The 26,004-nt window shown below is 34.3% G+C and overlaps 1 protein-coding gene across 7 annotated transcripts in view; it reads left to right on the forward strand.

Annotated features, from left to right (window-relative positions):
- SNTG1 (syntrophin gamma 1) overlaps positions 1 to 26,004 on the forward strand; it is an 894,682-nt gene that overhangs the window by 331,333 nt on the left and 537,345 nt on the right. For 5 of the 7 annotated variants that reach the window (XM_081070081.1, XM_081070080.1, XM_081070085.1 and 2 more), the window contains one exon: positions 23,877 to 23,952. The exons of the other annotated variants lie outside the window; for them this stretch is intronic. The gene's annotated coding sequence lies outside the window, so the exon portion shown is untranslated. The remainder of the gene's footprint in view (positions 1 to 23,876; positions 23,953 to 26,004) is intronic. 7 annotated transcript variants of the gene reach the window in all.

Here is a 26,004-nt window from a genome sequence, read left to right on the forward strand (position 1 = left end):
GAGTAAGTTAGAATAAGAAATTAAACTGCCTTTTCCAGAATCTATCTGTAGCTTCCTCTACTATTAAAAAATGAGTCCAATTACCTAAAATAGGCACTTACCTAATAGATTTAAAATGAGAAATTAGCTGGGATCAATTTTAATTCAGAACAAAAAATGTAGAAAGCTGCAAGTTTGACATTCATGAAATTCATATTGAATGATGTGTTTGATGCGTTTTCTAATGAAAGGAAGAGATGCTCTTGGGCATTGCCCTTAATTTTTGATGCAGTTTGCTACAAGTGTTTGGAGAAAAACTTAGTAATTTGGGGGGTTGGGAGACTGTTTCTAGATAGTCCTCAAGAGGCTTATAGGGTTGAATTCAATTTCTGACACACATTTTGCCACAGCAAATTGATTTTCTATTATATCTGAAATTTTTGTGTAAAGGAAATGATATAAACAGTACTTATTCTAATGGCAACTGGCAATTTTTTATTGACTCCTAAGATTAATTTTCAAGGGAAAATGCTATTCTTATCAAACAATTACCTCCTTTCAGTATAAAATGTCTGTTTTCTTAAAGGGTCACAGGAATTGCTCAAGATTGCCCTAGTCACTTAGAGGCTCTGACATGTTTTTCCCTTTTGTATTTTGATTTTATATTACTGACTAGAGTGCTGTTCAACTTTCACATTTCATAGTGAATGAAATGTAACAAAAATAACATAATGTGTTATTAAATTACTCTAATAATAAAATGTATAGCTGCAATCCTCCTGAATAATAACAGGTATATGCAACACCCTAAGTAACAATATGCATAGTTTATAATTACTTTAAATATATTTTATGCATTTTGTATATCTTTATGCAGTTTGAAGTTGACATTCACATATATATATATATATATATATATATATATATATATACACACACACATATATATAAGCATATATATATATATATATTCATATTCATTTATTCAAAACTCACTGGGCTCTTGTAAAACCACGGGCTACCTACAATATTTCTTTGGGAGTTCACAACTTGAGCACATAGAATAGAGAGTACTTTCTGGAAAATTTTGAAAAACAAATGTGAACAAGACTGGCAGAAAGACCAAAAGATAAGGGATGCAGGAAAGAGGGGTCCTGGCTTATGCAACTGCCAATGAAAAGTAACACTGGTGCAAAGAGAGGACTTCACATTTACAGAATGACAATGACTTCAGAACAGTAAAGTTGAGAAGAAAATTAGATTGTAAAGTCAAGGCTTATAGACAGATCTTTAAGGACAATGAATATTATTCTAAGTGATAAGGTTTTGTCCTGAAGGTGATGAAGATCTGTGAAAGGACTTGAAGCTGAAGAGTCACAAGATTACATATTTGCATTTTAAAAAGATTACATGTTTGTAACCTAGTTACAATGTTTGTAATATAACTTTAGCAGCAGAGGATAGAGCAAATTAGGAATTTTATATGGAATACCATGTGATCAGTATTCCTATGACTATAGAAATCTAAGCATGCAATGATAACAGAATAAACTGAAATAATGGCCAAAGTGGGTAGAAATGCTTAGGGGCTGTAGAAGTTTGAGGGATAATTAGGAGGAAATTTTAATAAAACTTATTGACCCACTGAATGTGGAGGGCCGTGGTGAAGGACGAAATGAAATATAAAGCTTAGGAGACTGGTATAGCATGGTACCATTGATGGAGACAGTATATGTGGAACTATGGGTGTGTTTTGGGTGGGAAAATCCTAACTTTCTATTTTAATGTGTTGATTTTGAGGACTATATAAGAAAGGATGTATGGTACGGTGCTTTATATGTTTATCTTGAGTTCACGAAAATCTCTGACCTCAAGGTATAAATCAGTGATTGATTCTTGAGTGGTATGGTAAAATAGGCTCTAGACTTGAAAGTACTGGTATAGTAAGAAAAGAGTTACCAAAAGTATAGAAGGATCAGAAAAAAATGGTTGAATAACTATTTAAGGGGCAGAAAACAAGACTATAAGTTAGATCAAGAGGGAATCAGTTTTTAGAAACCAAATTCATTCCCTGTTGTGCATTGATAAAGTATATAATCTTAGCCAGGTATTCAAAATCCTCTACAATCTGGCCTCACCTGCTTTATAAGAATGAAAAAAAGGAATGAAACTCGGAGAAGGAGGAGGAGGAAGAGGAAGAGGAAGAGGAGGAAGAGGAGAAGGAGGAGGAAGGAAGAAGGAGAAAGGCAAGAGGGAGAAAATGATGTCATGTTGTTGAAATAAATGAGTTGTAGAAGTTACAGAGAGGAAGGGTGGAGACCTTGATTTAACTATGACTCACTTCTAAGGACAAAATAAGCTGTTGAAGAAAAATGTATTAGATCAGAGAATTAGTAACCCTGGTTATTGTCAGGGCAGCACAGTAAATCATTTTAGGGTGGGAAAGCAATGTAACAAAGCTGGGGGGAAATGGGGCCGAACCAAAAGTTGACCTTGAAATCCACTTGTGATTAGATGCCATGTGGTGGCTAGCAGGATTTCATCTTCCATTGCCACCTGTGTCCTCAGCCATTTAGGGCTCTATCTAGAGAGCTAGGTTAGAAAGGGATATTTGTGTCACATATGTAAAGCCAAATCATTCCACTTTGATCTAAATCAGCCTGGTCACTCCTTCTTAATTACACAGTAATCTGATTCTGCTCCTGACATCTGACTGCCCCAGGAATTTCCTCAGGAAGAAATGTCCCAACTATCCTGACTTCAGTGGGCTTTCTCCTTTATTACATATGGGAGCTTAAACGCACATACTTTCTCTCATACTTCACTGCAAGGCACAGCTGAGATCACCTCAAAATATTGAGGAAGACCTCTCTAATAGTTTAAGGAAAATAGAAGGAAGTTACTCACAGGTTACTTTGGCTACTTTGGGGGTAAATAGTTCCAGCTTTTTACCAATCATGTGCTTCCAGATTTAAATGGCCAAATTCCTTGCTGCCTAGGTCCTAGCTTTCCATTCAGGAAAGAGGCCCTATCTCTCACTATCCATGAATGTCCTTCCATATTTCCAAATTCTTTATAGATCATGCCAACAGGAAAGAAAACATCTCAACTCCTCCAGTTATTTTACCTACCTTTCAAGAAATAGACCCATTTCGTCTTCAGCCAGTGTTTCATATTTTAAAAATTTTGACAAATATCTACCTAATCATAACATATAGAATATTGATTAAAGGACAATGTAACTTTTACTGTTGCTTATGAGTATACCAAAATATAATATTTGTGAAATTTGTGTCTTCCTTTTTTTGCAAGTCTCTTAAAGGAAAGGTAAGAACTATAAGTTGCTTTTCAAGGATTTTGTTTAAATTAACTTTCCAAATGTGGCTATATATAAGCTTTTATGATAACATTTTTTTTCTTTCATTTTTTTAAATGAAAAATTATTGGGGTGACAATTTGTGGGGACAAAGCCCCCAAAAAAGCAGTTTCCAGGCTCTCGGCCTCACATAGAAAGGTGCTGGCTCAGGTAGTAAATGGCCATCAACTGTAATCAGATGGCCATCAGCTGTGGCTAGTTGGCCGTCAGCTGTAACCCGTAAGCCATCGGCCACTAATATAACTGCTGTGGCTACGCTAGCAGAAGAAATGGGGTCTAGCAAGAAGATGGTGGCTGAGCCTGCAAGCGGCACAGTGAGGGTGTCTCCAACCCAGCCGCCATCGAGAATATAGTGATATGACTCCCCTACCTATGTTTCCCTGGGTGTTCCTTTTTGGCCTCACCATGTCCTGCGTTCTTATGAGGGGAGCGGGAGCTGAGAACCCGCCGGACGCCCCACACGACAAATGGCGCAGCGAGCAGGGTCTCCCGCATGACACAATTGTACAGTGTTTTGGAATGATAGTTTAAAAATCAAAAGTGAAAATAATAAAATTAAGAATTCAAAAGTCACTTATTGAATCCTCCCTCTTTCAAGATAACTATATTGTTACAATTGTAGCCCTTAACACTACAAATTATTGAACTGAAAGACATACATTTGTATGTTTGATCTACCTTTTGTGTTTGCCTAGTTTTTCATTTTCCTTTTTAGCCAATTTAATATTCTTGATCTCAAAGTATTAGAAAATTAGAGCTTCTCCTTTGTGCTCTATATCACTTAGGGTTTGTTGAATATGCTTAAAATGTGGTCATAAGTAAAAATTAACATAAAACTCCCTTTTTTTCCATATATAAACTTAAATGGTTAAAGTGAATAAAAAATATTACTCTGCTGCTGTGATACGGGAGACTCTGCTCGCTGTGCCATTTGTTGTGCCGGGCGTCCGGCGGGGTCTCAGCTCCTGCTCCCCACATAAGAACGCGGGACATGGTGAGGCCAAAAAGGAACACCCACGGAGCCATAAGTAGGGGAGTCATATCACTATATTCTCACCGGCGGCATCTGCCTCTCTGCAATCCGCTCTTGCTAGCTCCCATTTCTCTTCTGCTAGCGTAGCCACAGCAGTTATATTAGTGGCCAATGGCTTACGGGTTACAGCTGATGGCCAACTAGCCACAGCTGATGGCCATCTGACCACAGTTGATGCCATTTACTACCCGAGCCACAGCACCTTTCTATGTGATGCCAAGAGCCTGGAAACTGCTTTTTGGGGCTTTGTCCCCACAGCTGCTATTCAGGTGTTTTACCAGTGTGGATATGACATGGTGAACAATTACAAAGAACTCTGCACATAAACATGTTCTATTCCAGTATCAAATTCTGAAAGGGATTACTTTTTATTAGAGAACACATAATTGTAAATTGACAAGGATGAATAATAGATGACAAAGCAAATCCCATTTACTGGTATTTGTCAGGTTAAAACCATAACTATTAGACAATCTCTCTGAACTAATAGTTTAGTTTGAGAAATCAAAAGATATTTAAATGTAGATAGGTTTTTAAGTAAGCCACAAATAGACACATTTTAAATCATTAGAGGATATTTGGTTATAATTGTCTTTGGTGCATATAACATTTCACATACTATGTAAGTTTTCATTTATTTGTTCATTGTGTGTGTTCTTTCTCTTCTGCATTCAGAGATTCTAGAAAAATACTGGGTTTCTAGCAGGCATTCAAATATTTGGGAATATATAAGTAGAAAATAGCCTTTTGAAATATATAACCATTATGTTGGCAGTTAGATATATTATACTTTGTGACCATCTTAAAAAAGTATGGCAATATAACATCAGAGGATAAAGTTTGTTATTCTAAATATTTCTCTAAAATTCTGAATGAGTCTTCTTTTCTTTTCTTTCTTTTTTTTTTTTTTTTAAGATTTTATTGGGGAAGGGAGCAGTACTTTATTAGGGAACAGTGTGTACTTCTAGGACTTTTTTCCAAGTCAAGTTGTTGTCCTTTCAGTCTTAGTTGTGGAGGGTGCAGCTCAGCTCCAGGTCCAGTTGCCATTGCTAATTGCAGGGGGCGCAGCCTACCACCATCCCTTGCGGAAGTCAAAACCGGCCACCTGTGGTTGAAAGGACGCGCTCCAACCAACTGAGCCATCTGGGAGGCAGCTCAGCTCAAGGTGCCATGTTCAATCTTAATTGTAGGGGGCAGAGCCCACCATCCCTTGTGGGAATTGAGGAATTGAACTGGCAACCTGGTGGTTGAGAGCCCACTGGCCCATGTGGGAATTGAACCGGCAGCCTTCTGAGTTAGGAGCATGGAGCTCTAACAGCCTGGGAAGACACTGGGCCTTCCCAATGAGTCATTTCTTATTTACAAGTTTTTAAATTTGCCTTTAGCTTATTTCATATGTACTGTGAAATAAAATAGCAACCATATTATTCATAGATACTAAATTTTTTTTTCTTTTTCCCTCAAGTTGGGGTAAAATCCTTTTTTCTCATTTTAAAGAAAGTCTTAAACTTTGTGTCAGGTGTTTTTAATCTGTAGAGAAGAGCCGTGTTGCATTCCACAACGATGAGCTTCACAAGCATAGCTTTGTTTACTAAAGTATAGCTTTGTACAAATGGCTTAATATTGCTCCATTTAATTTAGTGAAGTCTACTTATCTTCAAGATTAATCTCCATCCTCACTCAAAGACCTATTTACTTTGCACTAGCAAATTCTTTACTTGTAAAGGTTAACATTTTATATCACAGTTCAGCAAGCTGATGTATGTATATATTGAAGACATTTTGTACTCTAGTGATTTATTCAAAGCAAAGGTCAGATAAGCCTGCTGGTCAAAATACACCCAAAAGTCTTTCTGTTCCCTACGTACTGATGTATTTTTTATTCCTGTACTTAATCTCTAGACAGAATTTTTTATAAGTGGTAAGAGTATAATTGACTTAATATTGCTTAATGTAGCTAAGTGAAGTAATTAAACTTATGTGATAGTTTCATGCCCAGCAAGGAACACCTACATAGCTTGCACTAGCATGTTATCCTCCAACCCACAAACATGCATTTAATTAAATCCTCTTAAGATTATTTCATCAGCATTTTGTACCTCCCACTATGTAGATGTTGAACATGTTTGTTATATTTATTTCTAAATATTTCTTTGGGGTGATAGTAAACAGCATTGCATTTTTTGTTTTGGTTTCTATCTGTTTGATGTTAGTATACAGAAACACAGTTGAATTTTATATGCTGATCTCGTATGATGTAACTTTACTAAACTTATTACTTTAGGAGCTTTTTTGAATTTTAATGGAGGCCACTTTGTCGATTTTTTTCTTTGATGACTATGCATATGGTGTCACATCCAAAAAGTCACTGTAAAATCAAGAGCTGTGAAGTTTTTGATCTGTGCTTTCTTTTAAGAATTTTATACTATTAGATCTCACACTTATGTTTGATCTACTTTTAGATGATGTATGCATGTGGTGTTAGAAAAGGGTCCAACTTTATTCTTTTGCATGTGAATATCCAATTTTCCCAACACAATATTTTGAAAATATTGTTCTTTTTCCATTAAATAATTTTAGCAGGCTTATCAAAAATCATTTGACTATGTACAAGGTTTGACAATTAAGTTTGTGAACTTGTTGCAACGATGTTGCTAACCTTTTTTTGATATCAGAGGGATTATTCATTACGAATTTGTACCAAATGAGCAGTTAACTAAGTTTACTATTTGGAAGTGTTGAAAAGGCTGCATGAAAAATTTAGATGACCTGAACTTTTCACCAACAATTCACTGCTCTTGCATCACAACAATGCACCAGCTCACACGACACTGTCTGTGAGGGAGTTTTTAGCCAGTAAACAAATAACTGTATTGGAGCATCCTTCCTGCTCACCTGATCTGGCCCCCAATGACTTCTTTCTTTACCTGAAGATAAAGTAAATATTGAAAAGAAGACATTTTGATGACATTCAGAACATCAAGTGTTATATGATGACAGCTTGGATGGTCATTCCAGAAAAAGAGTTCCAAAATTGCTTTGATGAGTGAACTAAGCACTGGCATTGGTGCATAACTTTCCAAGGGGAGTACTTTGAAGGTGACCATAGTGATATTCAGCAATGAGGTGTTTAGCACTTTTTCTAGGATGAGTTCACAAACTTCATTGTCAGACGTCGTATATAAGGCTTTATTTCTGGTTTCCCTATTCAATTCCATTGGTGTATATATCTGTCTGTCTTTATATCAGAACAACACAGACAGTTTTTATTACCTGAACTTTGTAGTAAGTTTTGAAATCAGAATGTGTGAGCTTTATTTTCAGCTTTATTTTCTTTATTCAAAATATTCTTGGCTATTTGGGATAATTTGTGATTCTACATGAATTTTAGGATCGAATTTTCTATTTCTGAAAAAAAAAAATTGCCGTTGGGATTTTTATATGGATTGCACTGAATCTGTATTCAGTAATATTGACATCTTAATATTAAATGTTCTAACATAAGGTAGATTTTGATGTATTTATATTTTCCTCAATTTCTTTTAGCAATGTTTTGTAGTTTTCACTGTGAAAGTCTCCCAAGCCTATGGTTAAGTTTATTCCTAAGCTTTTATTCTTTTCATGCTATTTAAATGAAATTGCTTTATAATTGCTTTATAATAATTTAGAATGTACATTGTTAGTGTATAGAAATGCAACTTATTTTCGTGTGTTCACTTTGTATCCTAGTAATCTATTTAATAGATTTATTAGTTCTAAGTACTTTATTGTGTGTGGCATCTTTAGAGTTTTCTCTATATAATATATTATCATCTGCAAACAGAAATAATTTTACTCTTTTCAAATTTAGGTGCCATTTTATTTTATTTTATATTATTTGCCTAATTTCTCTGGCTAGAACTTCCAGGACTATGTTGAATACAACTGGTGAAAACAGGCATCCTTGCCTTGTTCCTTATCTTAGAGGGAAAACTTTCCATGTTTCAACATTGAGTATGATATTTTTTATGGGAATATATAAACTTTATTTTGTTGAGTTAGTTTCCTTTTATTACTAGTTTTTTGAGTATTTTTATCATGAAATTATATTGAATTTTGTTAAATGCTTTTTTTCTACGCCAATTGAGATGGTCATTTTTCCCCCTTCCATTTTGTTAAACAATCTTTTTGTTCCAGGAATATATCCCTCTTAGTCATGGTGTAAAATTCTTTCAATATGCTGCTGAATTTGCCTTGCTGATATTTTGTAGGGTTTTTGTATTATTGTCCATAAGTGATATTGGTCTATAGTTTTCTTGTGTTTTTGTTTGGCTTTGGTTATCAGGGCAATGCTGACTTCATAGAATGAAATATTCCTTTATCTTAAATTTTTTGGAAATGTTTGAGAAGGATTAGCATTAGTTCTTTTCTAAATATTTAGTAGAATTTATCATAAAGGCCAAGGGCTTTTTTATATCCAGAGAATTTTCATTAGTGATCCAATTTCCATACTTCTAATAGATCTATACAGATTTTCTATGTTTTAAATTAAATTTGAACTAAAAAAGAAAGAATAATATCCAGTACACCCATTTCTCCCACATCCCACCCCTGACCTCTGGTAACCACTAATCTGTTCTCTGTGTCTATAAGCATCTGTTCTCTGTACCTGTATATATCTATCTATCTAGATATCTATGACTATAGATATAGATATAGTATATATAGAAATATATATAATATACATATTAATATAGTATATATATCTCTATATATTCTAGTATATATACTATATATTATATAGTATATACATAGAGAAATATATATACTAGTATATATATAGAAATATATATTCTATATCTATAGACATAGACATAGATATAAATATATCTATTTATTTATCTATCCACCATCTATCTAGTATCTATCTGTCTGTCTATCTATACAGAGGTGCAAAAAAATGTATACACATTTGTTTTTTAAAAATTTGTTTATTGTAAGTATGTTTTTCCAGGACCCATCTGCTCCAAGTCAAGTGGTTGTTTCAATCTAGTTGTGGAGGGCACAGTTCATGTGTTCAAGGCCCATGTGGGGATTGAAGCTGCAAAGTTGTTGTTAAGAGCATGGTGCTCTAACCAACTGAGCTAACCAGCCGCCCCCGTATACACATTTTAATAATGTGTATACAAACAAATCAGATTGAAAGAATTTAAAAAACTATATTGGAGAACCAAAAAAAAAAAAATGTAATGCTCAATACATACCGAAAGCAAAAGATGAATACAAGTCACTTTTGATTTCTGCAATTACAACGTGTTCAGAGTGGTTACCATTAGTGTGATTTTAATAGTTTTTTTCTTTCTTAAAATGTGTATACGAGTTTTTGGCACCCTCTGTATATGTTTATACACATGTACATATGAAGGTCAAATGATTACGTTCGTGAACTCATGCTAGAAAAAGTGCTACATACTTCATTGCTAAATATCACTAAGATCACCTTCGAAGTACTTCACTTGGGAAGCTGTGCACCAATGCCAGTGCCTAGTCCACCCTTCAAAGCAATTTTGAAACTCTTTTTGTGGAATGGCCATCAGAGCTGTCATCATATTACTCTTGATGTCCTGAATGTCATCAAAATGTCTTTATTTCAATATTTCCTCTATCTTTGGGTAAAGAAAGAAGTCATTGGGGGCCAGATCAGGTGAGCAGCGAGGGTTTTCCAATACAGTTATTTGTTTACTGGCTAAAAACTCCCCACAGACAGTGCCGTGTGAGCTAGTGCATTGTCATGATACAAGCGCCATGAATTGTTGGTGAAAAGTTCGGGTCATCTAACTTTTTCATGCAGCCTTTTCAGCACTTCCAAATAGTAAACTTGGTTAACTGTTTGTTCATATGGTACAAATTCATAATAAATAATCACTCTGATATCAAAAAAAGGATAGCAACATTGTTGCAACAAAGTTCTTGAACTTGTCAGACCTCGTGTATGTGTGTGTGTGTGTGTGTGTGTGTGTGTGTGTGTGTCTCGGTGGTGCCAAAAAATGTATAAAATGTTTTTCATCTTTTGTTATCAGTATATATTGAGTATTACAATTATAATACAATTTTTTCCTTTCTTAAAATGTGTATAATTTTTTATTAGAGTTTATTGGGGTGACAATCGTTAGTAAAGTTACATAGATTTCAGATGTCCAATTCTGTAATACATCATCTATTTATCACATTGTGTGTTCACCACCCAAAGTCAGTTTTCTTTCCCTCACCATATATTTAATCTCCTTTACCCTCATCTACCACCTCCCTCCCCACTAGAGTGGTTACTCTCTAGTAACCACTAAACTGTTGTCTGTGTCTATGAGTTTTTGTTTCTTCATTTGTTTGTCTTGTTCTTTTGTTGTTTTCAGTTTTATATAACACATATCAGTGAAATTATATGGTTCTCTACTTTTTCTGTCTGATTTATTTCACTTAGCATTATAATCTCAAGATCCATCCATGTCATCTCAAACGGAATGTATATACTTTTTATTGGCACCCTCTGTGTGTGTGTGTGTGTGTGTGTGTGTGTGTGTGTGTGTGTTTCCACATATAAGAGAGGTCATATGGAAATTTATGGTAATTGTCTTTCTCTGTCTGACATATTTTATTTAGCATAATTCCCTAAAGGTCCATCCATGTTATTATCTCAAGTGGCAAGATTTCATGCTTTTTCATGGTTGAATAAATTCATGTAGTTACAATTTCTTTATCCATTGACGGGCAGTTAGTTTGTTTTCATATCTTGGCTATTGTTAAACATACTTCAATGAACATACATATATCTTTTTCAATTACAGATTTTGTTTTCTTTGGATAAATATCCAGAAGTGAAATTGCTGGATCATATGGTAATTCCAGTTTTGAACTTTTAAAGGAACCTCCATACTATTTTCCACAGTGGCTGTGCCAATTTACATTTCCACCAACAATATACTAGAGTTCCCTTTTCTACACACCCTCATGAACACTTATTATTACTTGCTTTTCTAATAATAATAGCCATTCTAACAGTTTGAGGCAATATCTCATTGTGGTTTTGATTTACCTTCTCCTAGTGACTAATGATTTTGAACACCTTTTCATGTACTTGCTGGCCATCTGTTTATATTCCATGGAAAAATGGTTATTCATATTTTCTGCCCATTTTAAAATGGACTATTTGTTTCTTTGCTATTGAGCTGTATGAGTTCTTTACATAGTTGGATATTTCATGCTTTTCAGATGTATGATTTGCAAATATTTTATCTCATTTTTTAGGTTGTCTTTTGATTTTGTTGATGGCTTCTTATGCTGTGAAGAAGCTTTTCAGTTTGATGTTATCCCACTTGTTTCTTATTGCTTTTGCTTTTGGTGTTAGATCCAAAAATATCTTTGCTAAGGCCTATTTCAAGAAACTTACTGCATACGTTTTCTTCTAGGTATTTTATGGTTTCAGGTCTCACATTTAATTCTTTAATCCATTTTAAGTTAATTTTTGTAGATGGTGTCAGATAGTGGTCCAGCTTCATTCTTTTCCAACACCATTTATTGAAAAGACTGTCCTTTCCCTATTGCATGTTCTTGGATCCATTGTAATAATTTAGTTGACTGTATATATGTGAGGTTATTTTTATGGTATCTATTCTATTCCACTGATCTATATGTCTGTTTTTATGCCAGTATCATGCTGTTTTAATTATTATATCTTTGTAATCTATGTTGAAATAAGGTAGACTTATGATTCCAGTTTTTCTATTTCTCTGTTTTTCTATTTCTTTGTGATTTGGTCTTAGTAAGTTTTGTATGTCTAAGAATTTTTAATTTCGTCTGGATTATTCAATTTTTAAAAAGATTTTTTTATTGGGGAATGTTGGGAAACAGTGTGTTTTTCCAGGACCCATCAGCTCCAAGTCAAGTTGTTGTCCTTAAATCTAGTTGTGGAGGGCACAGCTCAGTTCCAATTCCAGTCACCATTTTCAATCTTTAGTTGCAGGGGGTGCAGCCCACTATCCCATGTGGGTAGTGAACTGGCAACCTTATTGTTAAGAGCTCGCGCTCTAACCAACTGAGCCATCTGGCCGCCCCAATTCAATTTTTTTGACATATGGTTGTTCATAGTACTTTCTATAATCTTTTCTAATTCTGTAAATTTGACAGTAAAGTCTTTATTATCTCCTTTATTCTGTTAGCTTTGGATTTATTTTGTCCTTCCCTGTCTAATTCAAAATTTTTGTTATTTTTTAATGTAAGAGTTTGCAACTATAAACTTCCTCCTTAACATTATTTTCCCTGTGTTTTATAAATTTTAGTGTTTTGTGCTTTTGTTTATATTTAACTTTATGCATTTTCTATTACCCTTGTGATTTCTTTGAACTATTAGCTATTTAAGAATGTGTTGTTTAATTTTCACAAATATGTAATTTTCTAAAATGTTTCCTTCTTAATCATTTCTCACTTTATTCCATTGTGGGCACAGAAGATGCTTTGTATGATATATGTCTTTCAACATCTAGTGAGACTTAATTCATGGCCTAACATATGATCTATCCTGGAAAATATTCCATTTATACTTTAAAAGAATGTGCAACTATTTTTGTTTGTTTATTTTTGGTAGTGTTTCATATATGTCTGTTAAATCTACTTAAGTTTATTGTGTTGTTCAAGTCCTCTATTTCTGTACATATCTTTTATTTGTTTTTCAATCCATTTTGGCAGGAAGCCCAGGTATAAAACTATTATTGTAGACCTGAGTATTTCTCCTTTCTGTCATTTTTTGCTTCATTTATTTTGATGTTATGTTAATAATTGCATAAATGTTTATAATTAATATATGTTTTTGCTGTATTTAGCCTATTATTAATATATAGTGTGCTTCTTTGTCTATTGTAAACTTTTTGATTTAGAGTCTATTTTTCCCCCTGATTTCAGTATAACAACCATTGCACTCTTTTGGTTACTATTTTCATGGAATAACTTTTTTCATCTTTTTACTTTCAATCTCTTTTTTTTTAATCTAAACTTAGCTCTATTGTAGATAGCACACAGTTGAATCATAATTTTTTTTTATTTTTCTGTCGATATCCGCCTTTTGATTGGTAGTTTAATTAATTTACATTTAAAATAATTACTGTCAAGGGACTTATTTTCATCATTTTTCTATTTATTTCTATATGCCTTGTAAGGTTCTTTTGCCTCTTATTTCTTACATTACTTTATTCTTTTGTGTTTAATTTATAGTTTGTAGTGAAAAATTCAAATTATTTTCTGATATCCTTTTGTGTATATTCTATAACTGTTTTATTTGTGATTACTATGAAGATCATATTTAACATTCTAAAGTTGTAACACTCTAATTTCAATTTATACTAGCTTACCTTTAGTAACACAAAAAATCTGTTTCCTTTTAAAACTATTTATTTATTTATTTTAACATTCAATATTATTTTATATTAATTTCAGGTGTGTGACATAGCATTAGACATTTATATAACTTACAAAGTAATCCCCCTGACTAGTCTAAGACCCACCTGGCAGTATGCAGAGTTATTACCGTATTATTGAGTATATTCTCTATGCTTTACTTTACATTCCATAACTATTTTGTAACTGCTAATTTGTACTTAATTCCTTCACATTTTCCTCTATGTCCCCATCCCCGTCCCATCTATCACCCCAATAAATTTAGCACCCATCTGTCACCAGACACAGTTATTACACAATTATTGACTATAGTCCTTATGCTATACCCTACATCCCCATGACTACTGCATAACAACCAATTTTGACTCCTTAATCTCTACCCCTTTTTCACACATCCCAACCCCCCTGCCATCTAGCAACCATCAAAGTGTTCTCTGTATCTATGAGTTTTTTTTATGTTTTAGTTCTTTGTTTTGTTCTTTAGATTCCATATATAAGCAAAACCACACTGTGTCAGTCTTTCTTTGTCTGATATACTCCACTCAGCACAATACCCTTCAGGTCCATTCATGCCACTGCAGATGGCAAGAACCCATTCCCATCCATGGCCAAGCAATATTCCATTGTATATATGGGCCACCTCCTCTTTATCCATTCATCCATGGAGGGACACCCAGGCTGCCGCCACATCTTGGCCATTTTAAACAATGCTGCAATGAACATATGGATGCATTTTTCCCTTCACAGTAACTTTTTATTTTTTTTGACAAATACCCAAAAGTGAGATTACTGGGTCCTTCCTTGTCTCTTATGATAGCCTTTGTTTTAAAGCCTATTTTGTCTAGTGTAAGTATTGCTACCTCAGCTTCTTGTTTTTTGCTTTTGCTTGCATTTCATGAAATATCTTTTTTCCATCACTCTGCTTTCAGTCTGTGTTTGCTTTTTGATCTGATGTGAGTCTCTTGTAGGGAGCATATGTAAGGGTTTGTTTTCTTATCCACTGAGTCATCCTGTCTTTTAATTGGAGCATTTAATCCATTTACATTGAAAGTAATTGTTGATAGACATGGAGTTACTGCCATTTTATTATTCGTATTTTTGATTCCCCCCCCCCCAATTTTAAAGTTCTAACATTCCTTGTGATACTGGTTTGGTGATGATGAACTCCTTTTGCTTTCTCTTGTTTAAGAAGCTCTTTATTCTATTCTAAATGATAGCTTTGTTGAGTAGTGTAATTTTGGTTGCACGTTATTGCTTTTCATCACTTTGAATATTTCCTGCCAATCCCTTATGGCCTGCAAAGTTTCTTTGAAAAATCAGCTGATGGTGTTACAGGAACACCCTTGTAGCTAGCTAATTGTCTCTTGCTGTTTTCAAGATTCTCTCTTTGTCTTTAACTTTTGGCATTTTAATTATAATGTGTCTTGATGTGGGCCTCTTTGGGTTCATTGTGTTTGAGACTCTTTACGCTTCATGTACTTGTATATCTATTTCCTTTGCCAGGTTAGGGAAGGTTTCTGTCATTATTTCTTCAAATAGGTTTTCAATTCCTTGTTCTCTCTCTTCATCTTCTGGACCCCTGATGATGCAAATGCTGGTGCATTTGATGTTGTCCCAGAGTCCCCTTAAACTATCCTCAATTTTTTGATTATTTTCCTGCTCTGATTGGATGTTTTTTGCTACCTTATATTCTAAACGACTGATTTGATCCTCTGCTTCATCTAATCTACTATTGATTCCCTCTAATGTATTTTTCATTTCCATTATTATATTTTTTATATCTGAGTGTTTTTTTTAATATTTTTTTATCTCTACTTTTATGTTTTCTATCTCTTTGTTAAAGTTCTCACTGAGTTCATTGAGTATGGTTGCGCCCAGTGTTTGAAACTCTGGGTCTGGTAGATTGCTTGTCTTCATTTTGTTTAGTTCTTTTTCTGGAGCTTTGTTTTGTTCTTATATTTGGGTCATGTTTCTTTATCCCGCAGTTTTGGCTGCCTCCCTGTATTTGTTTCTGTGTATTAAATAGGGCTGCTATGCCTCCCGGTTGTAATAGAGTTTCCTTATATAGTAGGTGTTCTGTGGGATCCAATGGTACAGTGTCTCTGGTCACCAGAGCTGAGTGCTCCAGGTGTGTCCCATGTTTGAGTGGTGTCTGCCCTCCTGTTGTAGTTGAGATTTGGTTGCTATTTACAAATCACTATTAGTGACTAGCCTTTGGATTGATTGGTTGAGAGGACTGGCCTTGACCACAGTGGAGGATCTGTAGTGCAGGTTCTGACCCTACAGAGCAGTGTTCATTTTAATATGGCTCTGGTGCCTGACTGTTCTGCCCCTTTTGTGTGTCATTATTGTAGGCTACCGGGTGATCCTCCAGTTTGGTCCAAAGCTGGCTTCCAAGCATGCCAGCCCTGGGACCACCTGGGCAGGGATTCCTTGCAGGCCAAGGGTGTTTCCTGCCCAGTGGCCCCTGTGTCCTGCCCAGGGCCCTCTGGTATGAGCCACAAAGCAATCCACAGGTGGCCAGTGCACACACTGGGCTTAGAGGTGCCTTGAGAGGAAAATCTGTGGACCAAGAATGGCTGTCCCTAGTCCTGCTTTACGGCTTCTCAACCAAAGGTACAGGACATGTTGAAACCAGATGCTGCTTGTTTACATTTTGTGAATCTTTGAGAGATTTTATATAAGTCCACAGAATGAGATAAGGCAGGTTGTTTGTACAAGAAAGACACTGTATATGGCTTGGGTGTCCCCAAAATTTGGGTAGTGCAGGGTCTTGGGGAATCACTAGTGTGGGGCAATGAAAGGTGATAGCCAGTTTGATGGAGACTCAGTTATGACACCTGCCTTCCTTTGCATGAGGGTGAGGTCTCAATAAAGAAGCATTGACTCCTGCCAACTCTTTGGATTGGGAAAAACCTTCCCCTCCAGCCCTCACCCTGAAGCTAGACATTTCAGTTCTTCTCCTGTATGTTTCTGGTGCCTTTTGAGCTTCCCCAGTGCTGGAGCTCAGAGTGAGTCTGTCAGCAAGTATGTCCATGCATGGGCCCTTTAAGAATAGTTGCTAGGACTGCAACCACCCTCTGGTTAACTCAGCCACAATTTTCTCTGATTTTAACATCCAGAAGTTATGGAAACTTCTTTCCCTGGAACTATAACCCCGGGCTGGGGAACCTTGTGTGGAGTTGAGACTCTTCACTCCTCTGGTGGGAAGGACCTCCACAGTCAAGATATCCCTCCCAATTTTTAATGGTTACACATGGGTGTGTGAGACCAGTGTGCTCCATGTCTTTGCCCCTCCTCCCAGTCTCAACATGGCTTCTTCTGTATGTCCATTGTTCAGCTAGACTTCAGATAATTGTTAATGATGGTTATTCTGTAGATTATTTATTATTGATCTGGTCCTGAGAGGAGGTGAGCACAGCATTTACCTACTCTGTCCTCTTAATCAGAAATCCAAGAATTTTCTTCTTTGTACCTCTGTCTCTACCATTTTTGGATATTGATATAACCAAATTATATCTCTGTACATTTAACGCCCTCATAAATAAACTAATAATTATTTTAAGTGCACCAGGCTCTTAAATAGAAAAGAAAATGTGGAATTATAAACCAAATTCCCAATATTAGCTTTTAGACAATTTTTTTAAAAAATGCATTAATCTCTTGAACCATGTAGACAACAAAATGTAGAGTTATAAACTGTAGTTGCAATGATACTAGTTTTGATAATTACCCATGTATTTACTTTTATTGATTTTTTTAAAATATAACTTCAAATTTCTAATATTCTTTCATTTTACTTTGCTGGAATCCTTTGAGCATTTCATGTAGGATGCATCTATTGGTAATGCAATTTTTTAGCTTTTGTATATGCAGGAATGTTTTAATTTATCCCTCTCTTTTGGAGGATGTTTGTTAGGTATGTAATTCTTGGTTAACAGTTTTATTTGTTTATTTATTTTCATTAACACTTTAGATATATTGTCTACTGCTTTATGACCGCCACAGTTTGTGATGTGAAATCTGCTTATAATTTTATTGAGTATCTTTTGTATATTATGTGCTCTCTCTTCCTGCTTTCAAGATTCTCTCTTTGTCTTTGTCTTTTATTAGTTTGATTAAAATGTGTCTCACTGTGGGTCTCTTATTTCATCTTACTTGGAGTTTGCAGAATGCTTCGGATGTGTAAGTTAATGTCTTTTGTTAAACCTGGGAAGTACTCAGCCATTTTTCTTTTCAAGTGTTTTATCTGTTTCTTTCTCTTTTTCTTTTCTTTCTTGGACTACCAAATGCGTATGCTAGTTTTCTGGATGGTGTCCCATAAGTATCTTAGGCAGTATTTATTTTTCTTCAATCCTTTCCTTTTTTTCTGTACTTTAATCAATAATGTCCACTGTTCTGTATTCAAAATTACTGATTCTTTTTTTCAGCCTGCTCAAATCGGCCTCTCAATCCTGCTAGTAAATTTATCATTTATTGTACTTTTCAGCTCTATTATTTTTGTTCGTTTTCTTTTAGGGCTCCTATCTCTTTACTGGTAGTTCCATTTTGTTCATTTTCCTGACATTCTCCATATCTTATTTAGTTCTTCGAGCCTCTTTAAGTCAATTGTTTTAAAGTCTTTGTCTGGTAGATCTGCCATCATTTTTTTTTTTCAGGGACAATATCATTTGATTTAATTTTTTTAAAAAAAATTATTTTTTTTTAATTTTAATAAATTTATCCTATTCCTATGTATGCCTTGTGATTTTTTTTTTAAACTAGATATTTGTATCTAATAATGCTGTCATCCTGGAAATCATATTCCCCCTTCCTTAATTTTGCCTTTTTAAAAATTGTTTTTGCTTAGAATTATGTATGTATGTATGTATGTATTTATTTACTTTTATTTATTTATTTGTGTGGGTTGTTTCGGTGTCAAGGATTATTCTTAGGTGTAAACTTAAGGTCTTATCAGGACTGTTCTGAGCCTTTGTCATTTCCTGACCATACACAGTTGCTTTCTAACTCTCATTGTATATGCAGTTGCATTTTAATGTCCTAGTCTTTAATGTCTGATTCCAAATGGAGAAAAAGAGAAAAATGAAGGTGAGGTGAAAGGGCTCTAGCCTTTTTAATCTCCCCAGAAGTAATTTCTGCTGTAGGGGAAAGTGCTTGTCACAGTGGGGGAAAGTGTGACAACAATGACTGCCTACTATTTTGTTGTACCTGTGTGATCAGAAACAGTCATCAGTGATCAGAGTGCAGATCCCCAATATTTGTATGACAGGGTTTTTTTGTCCATCCTGGCTACTGCAAACTATATGGAGGCTGCTCTAGAAAAATGTGCACAGCTGCCTGACACAGGACTAGGGATAGGAAATAGGTTGCTGAATACATTAGTAGCAACAATTAACTAAAATTTACTCTTCAAGTCTGCATGGAGTAAACTCCAGAGACCAAAATAACTACAGATTCTGCCAGTGAAATTCTTGTCTATGTTAGGAAACAGATTCCTGGTATTTCCTACTGGGCAATCTTCCGTGATCCTCTCATTTCCATTGGTTTTTTGAAAAGTATGTATGTCTAAACCATATGGTGTTTGATTTTCTTGTGTTTTACCCATGTAAAAATAGTATTATACCACAAACCATTTTCAGCTACTTAATTTTTCTTCATTTAGAATTTTATTTCAACAACTTAAGCATGATATCTTTGTGGAACTCTGTTAACACATAAAATAGCAGACACCTTGTATACATTTATTCACACTTTGAGGAACTATCAAACTATTTTTCAATTTGTTGCATTAATTTGAAAGAATAAGATAAAATTTATGTGGTTATAGTGGAAAATATTAGCAAAGATTTTTGATTTTTGCATAATTGTATACAGGTTTGTTTTGTCATGACAGTGATAGAAACAGAAGAGAGAATATTGAGTAATTCACAGACTAATGCCTGGAAGTCTACAAAGGGTGTTTTTGAATATAGTAAGGAATATATGTGTAATCAATCCTTAAGGATGTCAATGTAAATGACTTACACAAATATGAGATTTACGAAGGTATCTGTTAAATACATAATTGCATGCATGATTTTTCCAGTTCTGTGCTTGTCTCCCGTAGTGTTTAGTGTTTACTGCATAATAAACTATCCCAAATTTTAGTAAATTGAATAACTAGGTCATTATTATTGCTTATGAGTCTATGGGTCAGCTGAGAATCCTTTATCTTGGCTTTTGCATGTTTTCATGGCTGACCATGGGTCAGATAAGCACTTTTGCTAAACTCTCAAATGACTAGGACCTCAGATAAAACAGTTAGTCTCCCCTCCATATGAGCCCTTCTCATTCAGTAGGCTATTCTGGGTTTGTCCTTCCCACTGGAAAATTTCTGAAAGGAAGAGTGAAAATATGCAAAGCTTCTTGAACCTTTGTTGCAGTACTACCATATATGTACTTTTACTGCAAGTTACTGACCAAGCCCAGCATAGATTTAAGGAATATCTAACTAGACATTTTTGAGATGCTATGAAGTCCATTTCATAGCATTTGTGAAGGATCTGGATACAAAAAAAGAGTTAAGACTTATCACTCTTTTTACAATCTCTGTAGTGGTTTTGAAAGATGTCATTTATTCCTATCTTTATTATCCTGAGCTGACTCTGACAAATTAGTTCATTGCCTTGGCACAGTAATCTTTAAAAAAAATGTTTTCTGAAATGTAACAAAGCCAGTGAAACATCCCTAACATTATTTTTCTATAAATATAAAGGGGGTCAAATATATGGTAATGGGAGGAGACTGGACTTTAGACAGTAAACACACAATTCAATATATAGATAATGTATTATAGAATTGTACACTTGAAACCTACATGTTACTAGTAAGCAACGTTATCCAAATAAATTTAATAAAAAATAAAATAAATAAATAAACATTATGAAAATAATTAATTAGAATTATTTGGGGAATTGTTAAAGTAACACTAATAATATTGCTACCTTACTCTTGTAGAGTGGAATGTTTCCCATGTAGTTTGCAACTTGAACACAAATCTTGACCCCTTTGTTTGTAGCATACTGCTCTATTCATGTTTTTAGCTACCTTGGGAAGTTTAATTTGAGGATGTCACTGTTACAACACACTTTATTTTGTAGCAAAAGACTCTGATGTTTGCAGTACAAAATACAGCCTTCCTCAACTATAACAGGGTTCTAGAGTGTGTTGAGGCAAGAAGTCTTACAGTAGTTCCTCTGACATCAATTATATTAGAGTTTTGTTTGTTTTTTGTAACATTAAAGCTGATAACACTTTTAAAATACTGACAAAAATTCCATTTAAAAAAGTTGTGGGTTGTGAAATTCTTATTGTTCACCAAATGGAAAAAGAAAAAAAAAATTGAAAACACGTCAAAATTTATTGCCAGTCAAATAATGATGATTTTGTCTTACAAAGTCTATGCTAATCCCTTGGGTTTAAGCCCAAGTAGTATTTCAACAATGTCTTACCTCATTAAATAATATGCTAGACACAATAATTGTTTTAAATTTCTGTATAGATGAATAGCATTCCAAACTGCTTTACATTTAATTTATTTAATTTTCTTTCTTTAAGTTTTCCATATTTTTTCTTGAATCTGTTTTCCTTGGTGATATTTGTCTTACAGTAATTTCAGTAAATAATCATTTATTTTATGAAAATTCAACATAGAGTATACAGGTAATGTATCTTATTATATTTCTCATTGAATAAAGTCAGGATTGTATTTTTTAAGTCACATGCAGACTCTTAAATTTCATATTTAAAAAAATTCTATTAAATGCCTAAATCAAAAAATGGAATCAGATTTTTGTTTCGGAACAAAACGGAGTAGAATCAGTTTTGTCTATTTATCCCACTTAAGTACAACTTAAAATCCTAGATATTATATATAAAACATGCATATTAAGACCTAGGAAGGCACATCAGCCAGGGACCTCAGACTCTGAGGAAAGGCATCATAGTGAAGGCCCTGGGGTTTCTTTTTGGCTTCATGTATCCTGGTTGGCAAAAACTTTGAATCGCTCCTTTCTTCTATTTCCTTACATAATAAATAATTAACCTATCTTCTTCGCGTGTATCCTTAGTAGTTGTAGCAAACTCTGCTTTGAGCTGCCCATTGTTCTAGTTTTTATTTGGCTTCTTTGTTTTACTCATAGTATGGTCAAGTTTTAATATCTGTTCCCTTCTGTACCTATGCAAACCAGATGTGGGCCAGCTTGAGTAAAGAAGCATTATTCTCTAAGGAATGTTCCTACTCTCATACCTCAACAGTGGTCCTGTGGAACACAATTGTGATTTGTTGTGTACTTGTTTCTTAATTGGAGAGGTTTGACATATACTTATTATTTCAACTTATAGAATATACTTATAGAAAAAAATGAGATCAAGTTAAATTATTGGTTCTTAGAAAACAATTAAAAATAAGAAAACAATTAAATTTTATATACAAGAGTATTAAATTTTATATATCTTAAGATGCAATGTTGATAATTGCAGTGCAATTAATATTATTCTTAATTAATACATAATCTTAATTCTTACACTTATATTAAAAAACAACGTTAATCACTGGCAAGGTCTCCCAAGACTGCAGTCACACTGTTGGCCAGGCTGTGTTCTCATACCGAGCTCAGAGTCTTATTCCAGATTCATTTAAGTCATTATCAGAATCCAGTTATTTTTGTTTGTAGTACTATTGATTTCTCTGTTTTCGTGTTGTGTGTCAGCAACTGGTTGCTCTCAGCTCCTAGTAGCTACTTGTAAGAGAACTTAAGCATGTGGCCTTCTCCCAACAAGGCAGCTTACTTCTTCAAAGCCAGCAGGAGAATCTGTCCCAATTTTAATATCCTACCATTTGTAAGAGCTCCCACTCGACCAAGTTGGACTACCCAAGATAATCTACCTTAAATTAGTTAACTGAAAATTAACTAATTTTGGAGATTACAGCAGCAAAATCAGTTCACCTTTGTCATTTAATGGAACTTCATCACATGAGTAAAATACATCATAGTCACAAGCTAAGCCCACAGTCATAAAAGATCATACAGAGTGTTCACCAAGGGTCAGGAGACTAGGAGACATTCCAGAATTATTCCTATCACAGCCCAAAAGTTTATATTCTAGTTTAGGGTTCCCAATTTGCCTAAGGTTCAGGTTTTCCTGGGAAGCTTATTAATATGCTGTATTCATAGGGCTCTGTAGAAATCTGAATCAGATTCAGAATCAGAATGTACCTACTAAATCAGATATGTCTTTGATGAACCATACAGGCTGCCTCTATGCAGCCAGCTGTATGTCCCTGGAACTTCTCTTGATAAGCATTGCTCTGTTAAATATAACATATCACTTGACGATTATTTCATTAAAGTATAAAAGTATTTTCAAAACTACAGTGGAGTTCATGAGATAACAAATAACTTAAATGGGATTATTAAAAATTAAGTAGCAGAGGCAGAGATATCATTCCAACCTCTAGAATTAGTGATCTGTTGCTTTAAGTCTTGATTTATAGAGATCTAACATCCAATCCTCTACTCTCTCTCAATATGAAACTGAGTTAATATCTATGTCTTATTAAAAATAGTAATCACTTCTTGGCATCAAACCAATAGGCAATTCCTCACAACAAAGACTTTTACAGATTACCAGTATTTGTAACTTGGAGTCATTCTAAAGGCTGCAGTATTAGCAGTTTAGATCTCAATGCCAACTACTGGCACATACAATTTTGGGCAGATTATCAAATATCCTTTGGTACTTCTTTTAAAGCCAATCACCACAAAATGTGTTCTGCAAAACTTAATTTTGTGACATGAGCCACTTAGGGAAAAATTATTATCTTATTTCAGTCTCTTGATGATTTGCAAGATTTTGACTTACTCCTAGAAATTAACAAGGAAATGTGGTAAAATTGTATATGATATAAATATAAATTGAATGCATGTCTTCCTATGGATAAAGTGAATACGTTTTAGTGTATACATTTTATTGTTTCTTTTTTGAATATTCAGGAGACTGTTTATTTTTGCTTTCTGTATCTAGACTATTCTCCATAATGTTGAGATTGCCAGAGAAGTGAATTCCGATAAAAGGAGAATATTGCTCTACCTAAACCCAAGTAAGATCATTACTTTTCAACATGTTTGTGAGTAAATTAATAAAAATATTATTTCTCTACATTTCTATTAGGAAGTTGTTTTCTTTGATATTAAACCTCTTTATATGTTCTTGAACAATATCAACTTTAAAAAAAAATCTGATGTGAGGGGGGTAATAACATTCCAAATGCATGCCAATGTTTAGTAATTAGACTGTATTTGGACATATCTTTCCACCATATTCATTTAAACTATATTGAATTTATGTTGTTACTTTAGTGAGTATTATTCAGAGGAATGACAATACGGATCAGTTTTTCAAAACCTTACTTTATGATAAGGGGTTCCTGACTCCTTATCAAGATGAGAACTAGTGTCACACATTTCAGGGAGCACTAGAATCCTAGAGAAAGTGTAGATATAGAGTAATCCAAGAGTGTCTGGGAAACTTAGTCATAAAATGCTTCACAATGCTAGAGCCTAGGGGACTATCACATTCCTTTTGTTTTTTCAGAATAAAGGATGAAAAATGTGTGCAATTGTAAAATAAATCAAATAAAGAAAGGGAATGTGAGTCAGCATAGTCAGAGCAAGTAGAAGATGAATATTGTCTGTGACATTGGTGCTAGGACAAGTGTTACTTTTGGAAAGGCTCAAAGTCTATTTGTTAGAAAGATCAGAACAAAGTAGCCAAAATTTTGGATTCACATCACTAAATCTATTTTTCTAATAAATTGTCACAGTATTTTTTAGTTTTTATTTCCTGTCACTACAAGGACTTCTACTGTGGTTTTAGTGATAGTCATAAAACTCATTGTCATCTATTATGTTTAAATGAATACTAACACTTAAAAGTGTAGTTTTTATATATTATTGTATTAAATAATATTTAAAAGTAATATTAAATTGACAAGAATACATCAGAATGTATACTTGTGAGTTACGAAACTCATAGAGTTCTAAAACTGGATGCATCCTTGCAGATGACCTATTAATGGGTTTCCCAAACTGGGTTCTCAAGAATTATAGTGAAGTTCAGAGCCACTTAGGATTACAAACAATTAGGTCTAGGGCTGTCCTTGTTAATACATATTCTGTTAGGTATGGAAGCCATATTGTGCTATATTTTTCATAGTAGAACACAGACAGGCTGGGTTTCTGATAGATTGATTGTTCTTTCCTTACCTAATCCTGATTACTAACCATGTGAAATCAGGTAGCTTTTCACTTGTCATTTTAATAAACTCAGAAAATTCTAATGAACATTTTCCTAGGGAGCAAGACCACATTCTAGTGTACGAAAAATGCTGGATTATATCCAAGGATTTCAAATGATTTCTCATAACTAAGCTTTTCTTCTGGGTATACTTTCTCTTCAAATAAAATACCATAGAGAGTTTCAATAGATAAAAGAGAGGGGGAGAGAACATTTTTTATTGAAACGGGTGGGTGCTCTAGAACTACTTGTCCTCTCTACCACAAGCATTTCCTATCTTTGAATCCATTCCTCATTCCCCAAAATCCTTCAAACTAGATGGACATTCATATTTCCTGGAACCCTGTGTTCCTTGGCTTCTCAGCCTTTAATTTTGAAGCCTATATGAAAGAATTAACTAAACAGTGACAAAGAGCAAACCACAGAAGTGGAACTACCCAAATTATGCTGTGCTAACCATAAATGGCAAAGTAATTGGTCTGCAGAGATGGTCATTTATTACCTATTTAGAATTTCCCATACATGTTGCTCTGTATGCTTTCAATTCACCATTGTGCAAAGTACCATACACTGTAAACCCTGACAGAGTCCCAAGAAAGGTTATACATTATAAATGAAGAAAGGGAGAAAGGCAGTTGTAAGGGGAAGAATGACAATTCATTTGAGGTTGGCTCTTCCCGTCCTCAAAGCACTTTTTCTGCTATCACAAAGAGTAAGTATGTTATTTAAAGTCTCCAGATTCATTTCAAACATTTCTCTATATTCTTAGCTTTATATCTATGTCTCCATGTTTTTGTTTTTTTTTAAAGAGTTCAACATATATATTGAGAAGCAACACATCTGAATTGATATCGTT

Source organism: Rhinolophus hipposideros (genome assembly GCF_964194185.1).
Source record: "Rhinolophus hipposideros genome assembly, chromosome: 13".
NCBI lineage: Eukaryota > Metazoa > Chordata > Mammalia > Chiroptera > Rhinolophidae > Rhinolophus > Rhinolophus hipposideros.